This window comes from Pinus tabuliformis, chromosome X (assembly GCF_031772625.1).
Source record: "Pinus tabuliformis cultivar Carrire ecotype Pingquan chromosome X, CPIR1, whole genome shotgun sequence".
Taxonomy (NCBI): domain Eukaryota; kingdom Viridiplantae; phylum Streptophyta; class Pinopsida; order Pinales; family Pinaceae; genus Pinus; species Pinus tabuliformis.
The window spans coordinates 1,106,408,685-1,106,425,284 of NC_142308.1; positions in this window are offsets into that span (position 1 = coordinate 1,106,408,685).

Sequence of the window (16,600 nt, forward strand, 5' to 3'; positions counted from 1 at the left end):
CTTCTTTTTCCATAAGTATGGTTTCCTTTATTCTGCATAGAGACCGCATTTCACTAAGAGTGGTTGCTTCCTTCTTGGCATATATGCTAGATGTGAAGTTTCCCCACTCCTTAGGTAGAGCATTGAGTACTACAGTTGTCATCTCTCTATCAGGCATGACTTCCCCAAGCTCTTGAAGTTGATCTCTCATTTCAGATATTTTCATGAAGTAGGGAGCTATTCCTTCCTCTGTTATCTTCATATTGTATAATTCATTCCTCAGAGATATTACTTCTTCAGTTGTGGATACCGAGAATAGCTCTACTAACTTATCATAAATTTCTTTTGATGTCTCAAACTTGGAGACATAAGGAATGAGATAGTCTTTGATTGATTATATCATAATCCTTTAAGCTCTTGTCTCATCCTTATTGTACTTGGCTAAGGCTTAAGTCTGTTCCTTAGCAGGGATAGTGATATTCCCTTTGAAATGCTCTAGGAGTTCATTCTCCTTGAGTAGTAGATCAGTCCTCTTCTTCCATGCAAGAAAGTTATAGGTACTTACCAATTTATTGCTTTCCTCGCAAAAAGACATTGAAACATATTTAGAAGGGGACATGTATTTACTTGATAGATTTTGAGATGTAATGGGTTTGCTTCCTCCTTGAAGGCTTGATGGCTTATCTTCCCTAGATCTTGATGTTCTTCAAGTTTCCTTCTCCAAGTGGACTTGCTTGGTGATGAGGGTTGCTTGAAGACTTGTAGCTTGATGTAGGTCCTGCTTCAACTTGCTCTTTTTTTGTAGGTGCCTTTATGCAAGGCTCTTCTTCTAGCTTTGTAGACCTTCTTGATGAATGATGGATTGTAAACCTTTCTTGTCCTTGAAGTTATTGAGACTTCTAGACTTGATGCTTCAACTTTGTAGATTCTTCCCCTTGATGAGTGTTCTTGAGTTACCCTTTCCTTGATGTGTCACCTTAGCTCTGAAACAATGTTGAAGAATCTAGGGCAAAGTAGTGTAGTGTGATTCTTTGTTACTTGATAACAATTTGTGGAGTCTTTTTATTTTTCTTGTTAGCTTATGCTTCTTCTTCTTATTATTAGTGCATATGTGTGTACTTCATCAAAATGCTACCAAAACATAAAAACAAGAACACAAGATGTTGGCTCTCTGCCAGGGCCAAAACCTCTCTACTCTTGAGAGGAAAACCCTTTAGTTAATTTCTCTTATTAAAGCTTCTATTGACCAATGCCAAACCCTATACCCCTGACAATGAGATCCTCCAAGCACAAGTCAAGTCTCCACTCCTTTCTGCACCATATACCTCGACACTTCTTCCAGCACTTCATTTCTCGACACTTCGTCTTTCTACTTCTGGCACTTGTTCTTCTTGCAACTTGTTAGTAACCTTGTAGTCCTTGCTCTAGAGAAGATACTTTTGATGAGACCCTTCTCCTTATGATGGTTCCTTTCACCAATCAACTAACTTTGGATGACTATAATGTAGGGTTATTGTGACTGCAGAAAGAGATTTGATTCTCGCACGTGTGATTGTTTTCTACCCTAAAAGACAGTGCCTTTAACTTTGATCTTGTTCCTTCTTCCTTTGTTGGTGAGGGCTTCTCCTTCGCTCTAGGATGGAGGCCATGTAGACCTTGGTTTCTAACCCAAACAAAGATAAGGATTGAGTTGTTGTATTACTGTTGTTATAGCCATAGAGAGACCTCCTTCCTTCACATGTGTGGTTGTGTATGACCCTAAGAACAGTCTCTTAACCTTCATTGTTTCTCCCCCTTTCTTTGCTACCCTAACAGACTTTTTCCACGACTTCTTTTTCTCTTATTTTCTTGTGGATTTCAGAGCTTGAGTTCTGCTTTGTATGAGGAGTGGACAACCTCTATAAATAGAGGTTTGTCCCTCCTTTTAGGCCGACTTGGTTGCTGCTTGTAGGCCAACTTGGAGGGCAGTTTGGTGGCTGATTTGCTGAGTAGACTTCACACATTTTCTATGATGGTGTAGCATGCTTGAAGGAGCTTCTTATAGGATTAGACTTGACTTTGCTTAGAGGTTTCCCTTTGACTTTTAATATATATTTATACATAGTGTAACATGCCCTTAAGGCCTTCAATATTTTCTCTTGACTATTTGACTCACCTATAGCACTTTGACATGTGCTAGACCTACTTCAATGAGCAAGAAACTCATTGAGATATATTATAAAAATAATATTTCTTTTCTTGAATAAGTACAAATATCAAAAGTACATTTATGAAGACCGAACCTAGTTACACTTCCTTCAACATAGTATTGTTAAGATGTTGTTGATAATCCAATACATTTGATAGGGGTTGGTATTGTTAAGATGTTGATAATCCACTGTAGTTTATAAGCTTTTGGTTCGATTTCTATGGGATTAGTTATACTAAGTTTATACCATTTATTTTGTATTAGCTACCATTCCAATTGTTTATGTCATTTATTTTATATTAGGTACCATTCTTGGAATGACAAAAAGAGTAAGATTTCATGTGGTTGATAATCCACTGCATTTTAAAAGCCTTTGGTTTGATTTCTTTGGAATTAGCTACACTAAGTTTATACTATTAATTTCATATTAAGTACCATTTTAGGAATGATAAAAAGAGTAAGAGTCCCTTGTAAGTTACTTTCAAGGGGAAAATTTTCGACAAAGATTGTCTTAAGCATGGTTATGCATTAGTCGGTTCATTGTCTTTCATGCATTTCATTGCTTTATCTAGCAATTACAATTGATCTTATTAGTAGTGTACATTAACCTTCACACCTTTGGAGAGATTTAATAGAAACATTATGAACTTAGAGTTGGTTAAAGACATTAAGTTTCTAAATCTTTTGGGCCATTACATTGTGTGTTATATTATTATTGCCACTATTACTTGACTAATTGTACATTTTGTCTCCTCTATATGCCAAGGAGATATAGTTTTAGGGGCCATCATGAAATATTTGTAAATATACGGTGTAAAGGAGGTTGCCCCCTCAAGTTGACATTCTTAGTCGTTCACTCTTTCATTAGGTATGCATTAATAAGTTCATTAGCTTTCATGCACTTCATTGATTTAGCTAGCAATTCCAATTGTTTTTGTTGGTAGTATGCATTAACCTCCACACCTCTAGAGAGAGTTAATAGAAACATTATGAACTAGGGTTGGTTAAATATATTAAGCTTCTAAATCTTTTGGGCCATTACATTGTGCGTTATATTATTATTGCCACTATGACTTCAGTAATTGTACATTTTGTCTCCTTTATATACCAAGGAGATAGAGTTTTAGGGACAATCAAGAAATATTCATAAACACATTGTGTAAAGGAGGTTACCCCCTCAAGTTGGCATTCTTATTCTTTCACTCTTTCATTAGGTATGCAATTAATCAATTCATTAGCTTTCATGCATTTCATTGTTTTAGCTAGCAATTCCAATTATTTTTGTTAGTAGTATGCATTAACCTCTACATCTTTGGAGAGATTTAATAGAAACATTATGAACTTCAAACTGGTTAAAGATATTGAGCTCCTAAATCTTGGGTCATTACATTATGTGTTATATTATTACTTTCACTATTACTTGACTAATTGTACATTTTGTCTCCCTTATGTACCAAGGAGATACAATTTTATGGATCATCAAGAAATATTTGTAAACATAAGATGTAAGGTGGTTGCTCCCTCAAGTTGGCATTCTTATTCATTCACTCTTTCATTTGGTATGCAATTAATTGACTAATTAGCTTTCATGCTTTTCATTGTTTTAGTTAGCAATTCCAATTGTTCTTGTTGGTAGTATGCATTAACCTCCACATCTTTGGAAAGATTTAACAGAAACATTATGAACTTAAAGTTGGTTAGAGATATTGAGCACCTAAATCTTGGGCCATTACATTACATGTTATATTATTATTTCCACTATTACTTGACTAATTGTACATTTTGTCTCCCTTATATACCAAGGAGATATAGTTTTAGGGATCATCAATAAATATTTGTAAACATAAGGTGTAAAGGAGATTGCCCCCTCAAGTTGGCATTCTTATTTGTTCACTCTTTCATTTGATTAAGACATTGGATAACTGGGTTTGGTCTTTTTTATTCTTACTTGGCTATTTCATTGATAAAATTTGTTATCATAGTAAATAGTTTTTGGTTTGTCTCCTTCAAGTGAACCATCGTACCATTTCTCCTCTAACCTTTTTTTGGATCATTGGAATTGTGTGGAAATTTGAAGGTTGATAAAGGACAGAATGAAGTAAATTGTGTAAAAATTTCAAATCCAAGTTCATTGTTTGTCTAGAACCCTTATTCTTCCTTCTGCAATCTGAAACAAAACTACTAGAAATTGGAAATTAAGTACTCAACATTTGAGCTTATTTATGTACAACTCCTATCTATATACATGGTTGAATTCTTTCAGGTGAAGTCAGCCTTCCAGTGATAGTAGGCTAGCATTTGAGTGTTGGATCTAATGCATTTGTGCTCCTGAAACCTGAAAAATAAAAACAGGCATGCGCCACATGAAATCCTCAGACAGAAAATTTGATACATACCCTAGAATTGATACATGTTGCTGAAAAAAGAAAGATGACATATAATAAGTTACTGGATCATAAAAATGATGAGAAAATTTTTCAATGGCCTCCCTTTTTTGAACAATTCGCTGACATAAGCCTTTTGGTACAGGGCAACCACAGTCATTGCTTAACTCTTCAACCTTGGGTTGTATAAAAACTCATTTCTTTGTACAATTAGATAAAAAGTCTTTTGCTTCATAAATATGTTTGCACAATTCCTTGTTCAATTTTTCACACACTTCCAAAAAGCACAATTAATCCAAATATAAAAATTTGGAGAAAGTGACATGTGTTCTTGTTAAAAAAATTACCGATGTGACAAATTTTTGCCAAGAACTAGTAATTTTTCGCTATTGTCAACTAAATGCTTTGTATAATGTGAGTATACACCGCCAATTTCAACAACATTTTCTTCAAGTAACACCATGTCAAAACCATTCATTGTCTCATGAAAAGGAAAATCACCACCTACAGAAAAATCTGATTTGCAAATTGTAAAATTAGAAGAAGAATTTAGATTCAAATCTAATGATCATTGTTTAGATTCCTACCCCTACTAAATTATTTCCAAATTTGCCTGCAAATTCTGATCTAAAAACTCTCCACAGGCCCAAACGTTATCCTTAATTTATTTAGCATCAATGAACATTTGCTCCAGAGTTCTGGATCCCATCTCCGTGAGATAAAATATTATATCAGGATGAAGAGTCCTTGAACAATATACCATGGTAGTGGTTAGATTTTAGACGCCCATGCTTTGTTGCCTGAGTCAAACTACTTTGCTCCTCACAACCTTGGCCTCCTACCGTCGCCATGGCCTCTCCGGAGTCTTTTCCGATAGGGGTTCCTCCTCCTGAACCACATCTTGTGGCTCAGCACCCTCCAGACTTGTTGTCTCCAAATTCGTAAAAAGGCTTGAAGATATCCTTGAAATCGTTCTACCTCCTTCTTTGCTCCATCGAGTTGCTCTCTCATTATCATAAAGAGGCTTGGTGGGTCAGTTTACTAGCCTTTGGCCCTCTCCAAAATCTGTGCAAAAATGGGTTGAAAGAAACTGGTCACATTCAATCCATGGGAAATTCTCCATTTGATTTTGTGGTAGAGGATTTTTCACCTTCCATTTTGAAACCAAAGAGGACAAAGATTTGATATTCATGAATGGGCCTTATTTCATGGATACAAGGGGTTTATATCTAAACAGGTGGACACTAGACTTTGACCCTGAGCTGGATGTCCCAAGCGTTGTTCTAGTCTGGGTCCATCTTCCTCATCTCCCCCTTCATTGTTGGGAGATGAGTTGGTAAAAGCAATAGGAAATGTAGTGGGAAAATATATAGACATAAGTGAACCAAAGGAGAATATGCATGCTTGCGCAAGGATCTGCGTTGAATTCGACCTAGGCAAAGGACTCCCAGAAGTAGTAAAGATCAAGGTGGATAGTTGGACACACATTTAGCAATTGGACTATGAGCATATCCCATTCAAATGCAAGGTATGTCACGAGTATGGTCATTTTGCTAATAAATGTCCAAAAAAAGAAGAACCTAAAGAAGTGTTGGCTTAGGGGTCCTGACCCAGCTTCAAAGTTAGTTGCGCCAACCAACAAATCCCTACACTACTGGCCCGTTCGGCAACAACCCGCGTAGTGCATGTTGCAGTCTCACCCGAAGCAGTATGGGGGGATGCTAGAACCAAGTTTATGCATCCAGAGACTAGTGTGATGTCTTTTAGTGCCTCAGATTTGCCTTCACGCAGATCTATACTCTAGGGCACACTGTTGCAACTCCATCAAAATGGCCTTTAGACCTTTGCGAAGGTCTACAATCAATCTTTGCGGACCTTTAACAGTTGATTTATCCATTTATGCACGTCAGAAAGCAATCCTAAATTAGGGTTCACACAAATTTACTTAAGTTATTAATAAACATCAGAGAATTCATCAAAGTTTTCGCGAAATTATATAAACATGCTTGCATACATCATCTAACAGTTATTCTGTTATGAAACCAACTCACAAAAAGATAGAAAAGATAGATCAACACCTTAGAAATAAGCCTCTTCGAGGGGGCAAACTTCTTTACATTACACAAATGAACAATTCTTGGATGATACAAATGACAAGACCTCCTTTCTATATATAGGAGTCTAAGGGGTCAATATAATCAGAGTCGACATAACAACAATCATGTAAGGGCACAATAATAACAATAGTGGGCTTCTATGGGGCACAATAGTAACAATATGGGGACTACATGGGTACAACAATATAATAAGGGGGTTGTATTAATAACAATAAAGGGTTACACTAGTAGTATAGGGGCCTAACATGCCCCTCTCCTTCAAAAAGTGTTGTCCTCAACGCTTGAGTAGTTCTTGATGCTTCTGTAGAAAATTCTTGTCCTCCCATGTGGAATCTTCAGCGGGTAAGTTCTTCCACTTGATGAGATACTCTGAAATTGGTCGATTTCATAGTTGTCGGGTTCTTGATTCTGTGACTACTCCAGGTTCCAATATGATTTTTCCTTCCTCTTCAAGTTCTGGCAATATTGTTTGAATTGGGATCTTCTGCAACTTTTGAATGAGTGGCCACACTTCTTCGTCCTTCTTCCATTCATCCCTTGCTTCGTTTATCCAATTTGGTTGGATAATAGAAATAGCACAAAACAATGCTTCCACATCCTCATCCTTTCTTGAGAGTGCATCTGCAACAAAATTTTGCTTCCCTTTTCTATAGATGATGTCAAAGTCATAATCCAACATATTTGTGACACATTTTTTCTGTTCTCCTAAAGATAATATTTGTTCTAAAAAGTATCTAAGGCTATCATGATCCATTTTTATCTTGAAGTGTCTTCCCATTAACATTTGGTATCAGAGCTGTGGAATCTAGGGTTTCGCTGCTCCAAACAGTGACACGTGGCACTTCATACAAGTTCGCTCTTCTGAAAAGGTATATAATCAGGTCATCTTGGGAGATTGTGCATAACTCTTTCTTGGAGAATCTAAATTCGATCAGACTGGTGGCATTGGTAAGAGGAAACAAGGGGCTACTGCAGGTCACAATTTCAGAACTTAAAGATCCGAAAGTATAGAGTTACAGTTGTTTCAAGATCAAGCTCCTAAAATCAAGAAAAGGCGATATGAGGAAGTTTGATGACAATGATCCGATAAATTGGATACTACCGATGGAGAAATATTTCAATCTACATGAGGTTCAACTATTACGAAAGGTACATATTGCATCTTCATATTTAGAACCAGATCAATTTTTATGGTATAAAGGGCTTTTTTCTTGTAAACAACTTGTTACGTGATCAATTTTCACGGAGGAAATGATAACACATTATGAGGATACAAATAGCAACACCACAACAATTAGAAAGAGTAAAAGGGCTTTGTTACAAAGTGGAAAGTATAATTACAACAACAAGGTAGTCTACCCCTCACAACTATAAAGATGGAAGTGTTGTTTCTCCTAGCCTTCCACAACTTACAAGGGTTACACTAGTAGTATAGGGGCCAACAGTTATTCTGTTATGAAACCAACTCACAAAATTGCATCAAAACTTGGGTTATCTTAACCCAAAAACTGACCCAGGGGACCCCATCCCAACAAGAAGTAGAAGCTCAAGAAACAAAATGGGAACCAGTAAAAAAGAAGAAGATTGCGAATAGAACATCTGCACCGCTAGCCCCCTCCTTGTCAGCTCCTCTCCCATCGAGTGCTCCCCTAACTCATTCGTCTATATTGCAACCCCTCTCATCTAATCCCCTCCTTGAATCCAATCCCTTTGGACCTCTCAATTCTTCCCTCGATCCTCCTCTTGCTTCTCAAGAACCTGCTAATCCTTCTTCATCCCCCCCCCCTCTTTTCCCTCTCCTCTTCCCCCAACCTCCCTCTCAGCCCACACCCGCCCCCCCCCCCCCCTCCCCTCCTTCCTTTGAAATAATCCTCACAAGAAACTAGTCTAGAGAATCCCTTCTCTCTTTAGACCTCTGAAAAAGACAAGGAAGAAAGACCAATAAGGAAATAAGGGACGAAGCAACAACAAAGGAAATGGCAATGGGAACACAACAACCAATGGACTCTTTCCTTAAAAAAAGCATAGGAAACAAGGAGAAAAACCATCAACCTAACCGAGGGAAAGGTCCCTCTGCACCAATCCAAAGCAAGTAATGAATTTGGTCTCCTAGAATTGTAGAGGCCTAGGACACCCTACGAAATTCAATGCAGCAAACAACCTCCTAACAATGGAAAAACCTGATATATTCATGATCCAGGAGACCAAAATCAATGAACAGGAAATGGGAAAAATGATTAAAAAACTAAGGAATTACGATGACTTAGTACTCCAAGCAACTGGGGCATCGAGAGGAATATGTACAATGTGGAGGAAGGACAAATGGGAACTGCAGAACCAACAAATAGATCAACATTGGATCAAAACAGAATTAAGAAATAAATTATCTGATATAAAAATTTGCCTTTACAATGTGTATGCACCAAATCACTACAGAGATAAAGAGTCATGTTGGAGATCCCTCAAAGAAAACCTATTGTAGGATCAAAACAAAAGCCTTATAGTAGGAGGTGATTTAAACTTGGTACTGAGCGTCGAGGAGAAATCAAGAGGTATTTTTCATGCAGACCCTTCTCGAGACTCCCTTGAAAGTATCATAGACTTTATGGAACAATAAAGAAGAAGTTAATCAAATTATAGCAACAACTTGGACTGAAAAGATCACTGACCTGCCAAGCTATGTGTGGGAAACAAAATTAAAAAGTGTTAAAAATAGTCTAAAAATTTGGGCAAAAAATAATCATAAAGAACCACAGAAAAGAAAGGAAGAATTGCATAGAGAAATGGAAAATAGTTCAGGAAAAGATAGAAGGCAGGGAAGACACTAAAGAGAATCAATTGAAGTAGAAAGAGACACACTCGTGATGGAGGGATCGTGGGGCCTGGGAGACTTTACCTATCCTCCCATGCACAATGTATTCTTCCCCTCGACCATAGGCTAGTCCACGGGCTTGACACTTGGTATAAAAGGTTAACTTTTGAGTTTAGGTTTTATTTTGACATTCGTTGTACTGTGCGAGGGTTTGGAGGATGGTTGGAGGGGTTTTGACCTCGCGACTTCCTGTATCTTTGCAATGGTGAATTCTTTGCTTGTGTGTGCTTTCTGGCTAGTTCTCCTCCACGTCATGGCCGTTTCTGTGCTCAACACTCAATAAACTTGGAATATTTCTTGCTTTCTTCTCTGGTTTATATGGATATATTGTTCCTGTTTGTTAATGGTTGCTATGTTTCCTCCACAGGGATCTCCCTTCTTATTGGAACTGCTCGGTCTTTCTGCCAAGGTGAGTTTTTCATTCCAATTTCATTTACAGTCTTCTTTCTCGTTTTTTTAACCCTTTGGTGCTGGGTTTGACTCTTCTGGGCGCTATGGCCATTTTCAAAACCAATGTATCTAGCTTGGTTATGGGTTTTGAACCCTCGTGGTTCCTCTGGTTCGACAGTGTTTCAAAATCGAAGTTTTGTCTTCAATGTGGCCCTCTCGGCCTTGACGAAACCATTGGGTCGCCCTCATAGGTATTTTGTCCTTTTGCCAGGTTCTCTGTACTAATTTTACTTTCTTCAATGAGGTTCCTGTTCTTTTCTAATTTGGGTTCTCTGTTTTGTGTTTGCAAGTGTGATGCTTCTGGTGGGGCTTCTCGACGTCACCTCGGCCCTGGTTTTCCCTGTGTAACAAGGTAGGGTCTTTCCCTTTATTCCCTTGCTCATTTTTTTACGCTTTGTAAATAAAAGCCTAGTGGGTTCTATGTATAACCCTTGGTTGGCTATGCTATATAGCACCGATTTTGTTCCTTGGTGTATTCTCGGTCGTTTGGTCGAAACCCTGACTGGGTTGTTTTCCTGCTTGTCAAATATTTCTATGTTGGTTTTGTAATTTATATGTGGACTATGGATACTCATTTTGTAAACAGAACCTTGGAAAATGAAAGAGGAATTTTGATAATACTGCTTGCAAATTCTTATTTAAGTGACACAGATGATTACCTACATTTTATGATTTGATGCATTGTCTTGAAATTTCTTCACTTTGGCTGTGTCCTGTATGAACCTGGGGTTCTGGAAATTTAAGTTATTGCTCTCTTTTTCTTGAAAATGGTTACAACAACTTACAACACATTTTGAACAACAACCTGATACAACATCTCATAACTCAATCATTAAAATAAAACTCCAATGTCTAATTTCTTCACACACACAGACATTCCTATTTCTTTCTAGGAATGGCAGAGCCTCCCCTTGGGTGGATTTGGGTTGGTTTATACCTTCCCAGACAGTTCCCAGGTGGTTGAGAAACTGCCATTCAGTTAACAACTGACTGGTAAAACCATTTTTTTTTACTTTTACCTACTTTAACTAATTTGACTCGTAAATTAATTTAACTTTTCAAATAAAAACATAAACAAAACTCATTTCTGTCCAACAACAAATAGCCAGCCCATCCAGTTGTGACTCTTTAGTTGGATGCTCCTGCATCAGGCTCCCGGGGAAATTTGAATTCATGGCTCCTGTCCATGAGCTCTTCAATAGAGTACCTAGCTCGTTGGATCTGTGTAGCATCCAACCAAGAACAATCCTCAAATGGAAGTTCTTCCACTTGACCAAATGCTACAAATATTCTTTCTTTCGTGTCTTCTTGGCTACTTGAGTGTCCAAAATCTGTTCGATTTCTAGCGGTTGTGCCATAGGCATCTACTTAATCCATGGTTCCTCCTCATCCTAAATATTTTGTGTTTGACTCCCCGAATCGTCTTCCACATCAACAACAACGTATGGGTACAGATCTGCCACATTAAAAATGGGCGAGATTCCTATACCCAGAGGTAACTGCAACTCGTAAGCGTTTGCAGAAAACTTCCGAAGGATTCTACAAGGCCTAATCTTTTTCATCTTCAATTTGTTATACTCTCCTTTTGGAAACCTCTCCTTGTGTAAATGTGATAAGACCAGGTCTCCTACTTCGAACTTTACCTCCCTTCTTCTCAAATTTGCTCTTTGTTTATACATTTGGCTGTTGTCTTCTAGCTTCTATTTAACCTGCTCATGTAGATCGTTGATTGTGTTTGCGAAGTCTTCCCCATCAGCACTCATGTACTCCAACTGACCTAAATCCCGCAACTCAAAGATTCCGCGTGGATGCATTCCAAATAAGATCTGGAAAGGGCTCTTGCCTGTATTTCTGTTGGGTGAGTCATTGTAGGCAAATTCTGCCTTTGCAAGCACACAATCCCATTGTCTGGAATTTTCACCAACCAAACTCCTTAGCAGATTTCCCAGACTCCTGTTCACAACTTCAGTTTGTCCATCTGACTGTGGATGGTAGGCCGAACTGAAGTTTAATTTGGTGTCTAATTTCTTCCACAATGTCCGCTAGAAATGGTCTGTGAACTTCACATGCTTGTCCGAGATGATGGACTTTGGCAAGCCATGTAATTTGACTATCTCTGAAAAGAACAAGTGTGCTACATATGTGGCATCGCTTGTCTTCTTGCACGAAATGAAATGCAACATCTTGGTGAAATGATCCATCACCACCATGATGGAATTGTAACCCCTTTGTGTCTTCGGCAAACCTAAGACAAAGTCCAAATTGACTGAGTCCCAAGGTCTGTTTGGAATGGGTAAGGGTGTATACAACCCTGCATTCTGACTGCGTCCCTTTGCATGCTGATAGACCTTGCACCTAGTTACAAATATCTGTACATCTCCTCTCATTCTCGATCAATAATAGAAGTGGCTCAGCTGAAAGTCTTATCTACTCCAAAGTGCCTGACCAAACCTCCATTGTGCTTTTCCTGGATCAAGTTCTCTTGCATGGAACACTCATGAATGCACAACTGTCCCCTTTTGAAAAACAACCCTTCCTGTATATTATAGTCCAACCACGGGCTATTGTCTCTCAACAGTGGATTTTGGAAGCTTCATAAGCTTCCTTAAAATCTGCATCCGCCTTGTACAAGTCCTTAAGATACTCGAATCCCAACACCTATACTACACTTTCTTGTAGTATTAAGCTTCTCCTACTTAACGCATCCACCACCTTGTTGGCTTGACCGTTGATGTGCTTTAGAACAAATGTGAAGCTCTGTAAGTACTCCACCCATTTCGCATGCTTATGATTCAGCTTGTGCTGCTGCATAATGTACTGCATAGCAGAATTGTCTGAAAAAAAGACAAATTCCTTATCCAACAGATAATGTCTCCAATGTTTCAATGCCTGGATGAATGCATAAAACTCCTTGTCATAAGACGTATACTTCTGCCTACTCTCATTTAATTTCTCGCTGAAGTATGCTACTGGCTTATCTTCTTGGCTGAGAACTGCACCAATGGCTGTTCCACTGGCATCACAACGAACTTGAAAAAGTTTGTTGAAATCCGGTAGTCTTAGGACTGGTCTTTCAGTGATCTTCTTCTTCAAAAGCTGAAAACTCCTTTCAGCCGATTCTATCCAATGAAAAGGCTGATTTGCCTTTTTAATGGTGTCTACCATAGGTGCACAAATACCACTAAAATTCTTAATAAACTTCCGGTAAAAACCTGCCAATCCATGAAAACTTCGTACCTCAAACAAATTTTTGGGAGATGGCCAGCCAACTATGGCTGCAATCTTTTTTGGGTCCATCTTCAACTCATTCTCAGAAATTACAAAACCTAAATAAATCAATTCTTTCCTAAAAAATGAACATTTTTTCAAATTTATCAGCAATTTTTCTTGCTGCAATTTTTCCAGCACATACCTAACATGCCGAAAATGTTCTTCCTTAGTCTTGCTAAAAATGAGTATATCATCCAGATATACAATCACAAATTTGTCGATAAATTCCTTCAATACTTCATTCATCAAACACATGAACGTGCTAGGAGCATTGCTCAGGCCAAATGGCATCACCAACCACTCGTACAAGCCTTCATTTGTCTTGAAAGCCATCTTCCACTCATCACCTTCTTGAATCCTGATCTGGTGATAACCGCTTTTCAGATCTATCTTTGAAAAGTATGCCGCTTCGCTAAGACAATCCATCATATCGTCCATCCGAGGTAAAGGGAACCTATACTTGATGGTGATCTTATTTATCGCCCTGGAATTGGTGCACATCTGCCATTCACCTCCTTTCTTGGGAGCTAAAACGGTCAGAACAACACAAGGACTCAGACTCTCTCGAATCAGTCCTTTGTCCAGCAACTCATGTACTTGTTTTCTGATCTTCTCATTATCCTTTGGACTCATTCGGTAAGCAGCCTTGTTTGGCGAACTAGCTCCCGGAATGAAGTCGATGTGGTGACTAATGCTCTGCTTCGGTGGCAATTCGTCCGATAGATCATCTACTACAATATCACTAAATTCCTGCAACATGTCCTATATCTCCATAGGCAAATCTATAATCTCGATATGCAGCAATACTACTTTATGTTTTCATACAACTGCATAGTTTATCTCATTTTCCTTAACCTGTCGCAGAAACTCCTTTTTGCCTATCAACAATGTTTTAGACTCGCTGGTCTCTGCAACATTTTCCTCCTTCATGGTAATAAGCATGTGCTTTATCCCATCCTTAACAAAATTATAACAATTCTTTTCCCCATCATGGACGACCTTTCTATCATATTGCCATGGTCTGCCCAACAAAATGTGGCACACGTCCATAGGCATAATATCACAAGTCACCTTGTCCTTGTATTTGCCAATGTGAAACTCCACCTCACACTGCTCATCAACCAATAGTTGGTGTCCTTTCTTAAGCCAAGACACCTTGTATGGAGTCGGGTGTTTCAGCTTCTTCAAGCCCAATTTTTCCACCATTTTAGTGGCTACCAGGTTATCAGTGCTTTCGCTATCTATAATCAGCTTGCAACATTTTCCATGTGACTTGCACACAGTCCAGAACAATGCTTTCCGTTGTGTCTCGTCAGTCACTTCCTTAGTTGTTTTCAACAAAACCTTGTTCAACACCAAGGCCTCACCTGTCTCAGGCATATTCTCCACCTCCTGTGGCAGTGCCTCTGCTGTATCAGGTTGAGCAACATAAGCTCCCCACTGCCCAACCTGCTCACCTTCAGGACATTCAAAAGACCGGTGCCCCCATTTGTGACACTTGTAGCACTGGTAGGCATTTCCTCTGCCTCTGCCATTACCCCATCCACGTTGGTATGGCCTTCCACCTCTAGTGCTACCTTCTCTCTCCGTCTGTCCCAAGGTCTTTGAACTGCTGCCTCCTTCATTACTGCTAGCAGTTTTACCCCTGCCAAAGGACTGTCCCTTTCCTCTGTCGGAACCATGTCCTCTTCTTGCGTTCTTCTTGTTGGTGATTTTTTCTTTTGCCTTCAAAGCACACTGATATGCGTCCTCTATAGTCTTAGGGGAAAGAATGTTGATCTCGTCTAGGATTTCCATCCATAGACCATTCACATACCTTGTTGTTTTCTCAGGGGTATCTTCAACATACCCAACCCTCAAATTCACTTTATAGAATTCTTTTGTGTATTCTCTGACAGTCATCACTCTCTATCTCAGATTTTGCATCTGCCTGTAAAGGGAAATCTGGTAATCTTTCGGCAGAAATTTGCTTTTCATCTTGGCAATCATCTGGTCCCATTTTTTAATCAAAGGTTTGTTCAGTCTCCTTCTTTCTGCCTGCACACTGTCCCACCACAATGTTGCATGTCCTTTCAACTTGGTAACAACAAACCTAACTTTCATGTCCTCACTAACTTCCTCATACTCGAAATATTTGTCCAACTCGCTTATCCAGTCTAACAAGGCTTCTATGGACAAGCTGTCATCATAATTAGAAAGTTCTGGTCTTGGTTTGCTGCTAGCTATCAAAACTGATTTCAACAGTTTGATTTCTGGTGCCTCATCTTCTGACCCATCTGTCGTCGCCACTGTTTCACCCTCACTATCATCTCCACCTTCAGGATCCCTACGCCTTCCTGCTTCCACTGCTTCCAAGCGAGCTGACAAATTTCAAATTTCCTCTCTTAGTCCTTCATCTGTTGCTCCCCTTGCAGGTCTTCCCTGACCTCTTCTTCCTACCTCCATTTTCACTCAAGAAGAGTAACTGCTCTGATACCACTAATTGATGGAGGGACTGTGGGGCCTAGGTGCCTTTTCCTATCCTCCCGCGCACAATGTATTCTTCCCCTCGACCGTAGGCTAGTCCACAGGCTTGACACTTGGTATAAAAGGCTAACTTTTGAGTTTAGGTTTTATTTGGACATTCGTTGTACTATGCTAGGGTTTGGAGGATGGTTGGAGGGGTTTTTACCTCGCGACCTCCTGTATCTTTGCAATGGTGAATTCTTTTCCTATGTGTGTTTTCTGGCTGGTTCTCCTCCACGCCGTGGCCATTTCTATGCTCAACACTCGGTAAACTTGGAATATTTCTTGCTTTCTTCTCTGGTTTATATGGATATATTGTTCCTGTTTGTTAATGGTTGTTATATTTCCTCCACAGGGATCTCCCTTCTTACTGGAACTGCTCGGTCTTGCTGCCAAGGTGAGTTTTTCATTCCAATTTCATTTACAGTCTTCTTTCTCGTTTTTCTAACCCTTCGGTGCCTTTACTAGTAGGGTTTGGTTCTTCTGGGCACTATGGCCATTTTCAAAACCAATGTATCTAGCTTGGTTCTGGGTTTTGAACCCTCGTGGTTCGATAGGGTTTCAAAATCAAGTTTTTGTCTTCAATGTGGCCCTATTAGCCTTAACGAAACCCTTGGGTCATCCTCACAGGTATTCCGTCCTTCTGCAAGGTTCTCTGTATCAGTTTTCCTTTCTTCAATGAGTTTCCTATTCTTCTTTTCTAATCTGGGCTTTCCATTTTTTGTTTGCAGGCATGATGCTTCTGGTGCGGCTTCTTAACGTCACCTCAACCCTGGTTTTCTCGGTGTAACAAGGTAGGGTCTTTCCCTTTATCCCTTGCTCATTTTTTTATGCT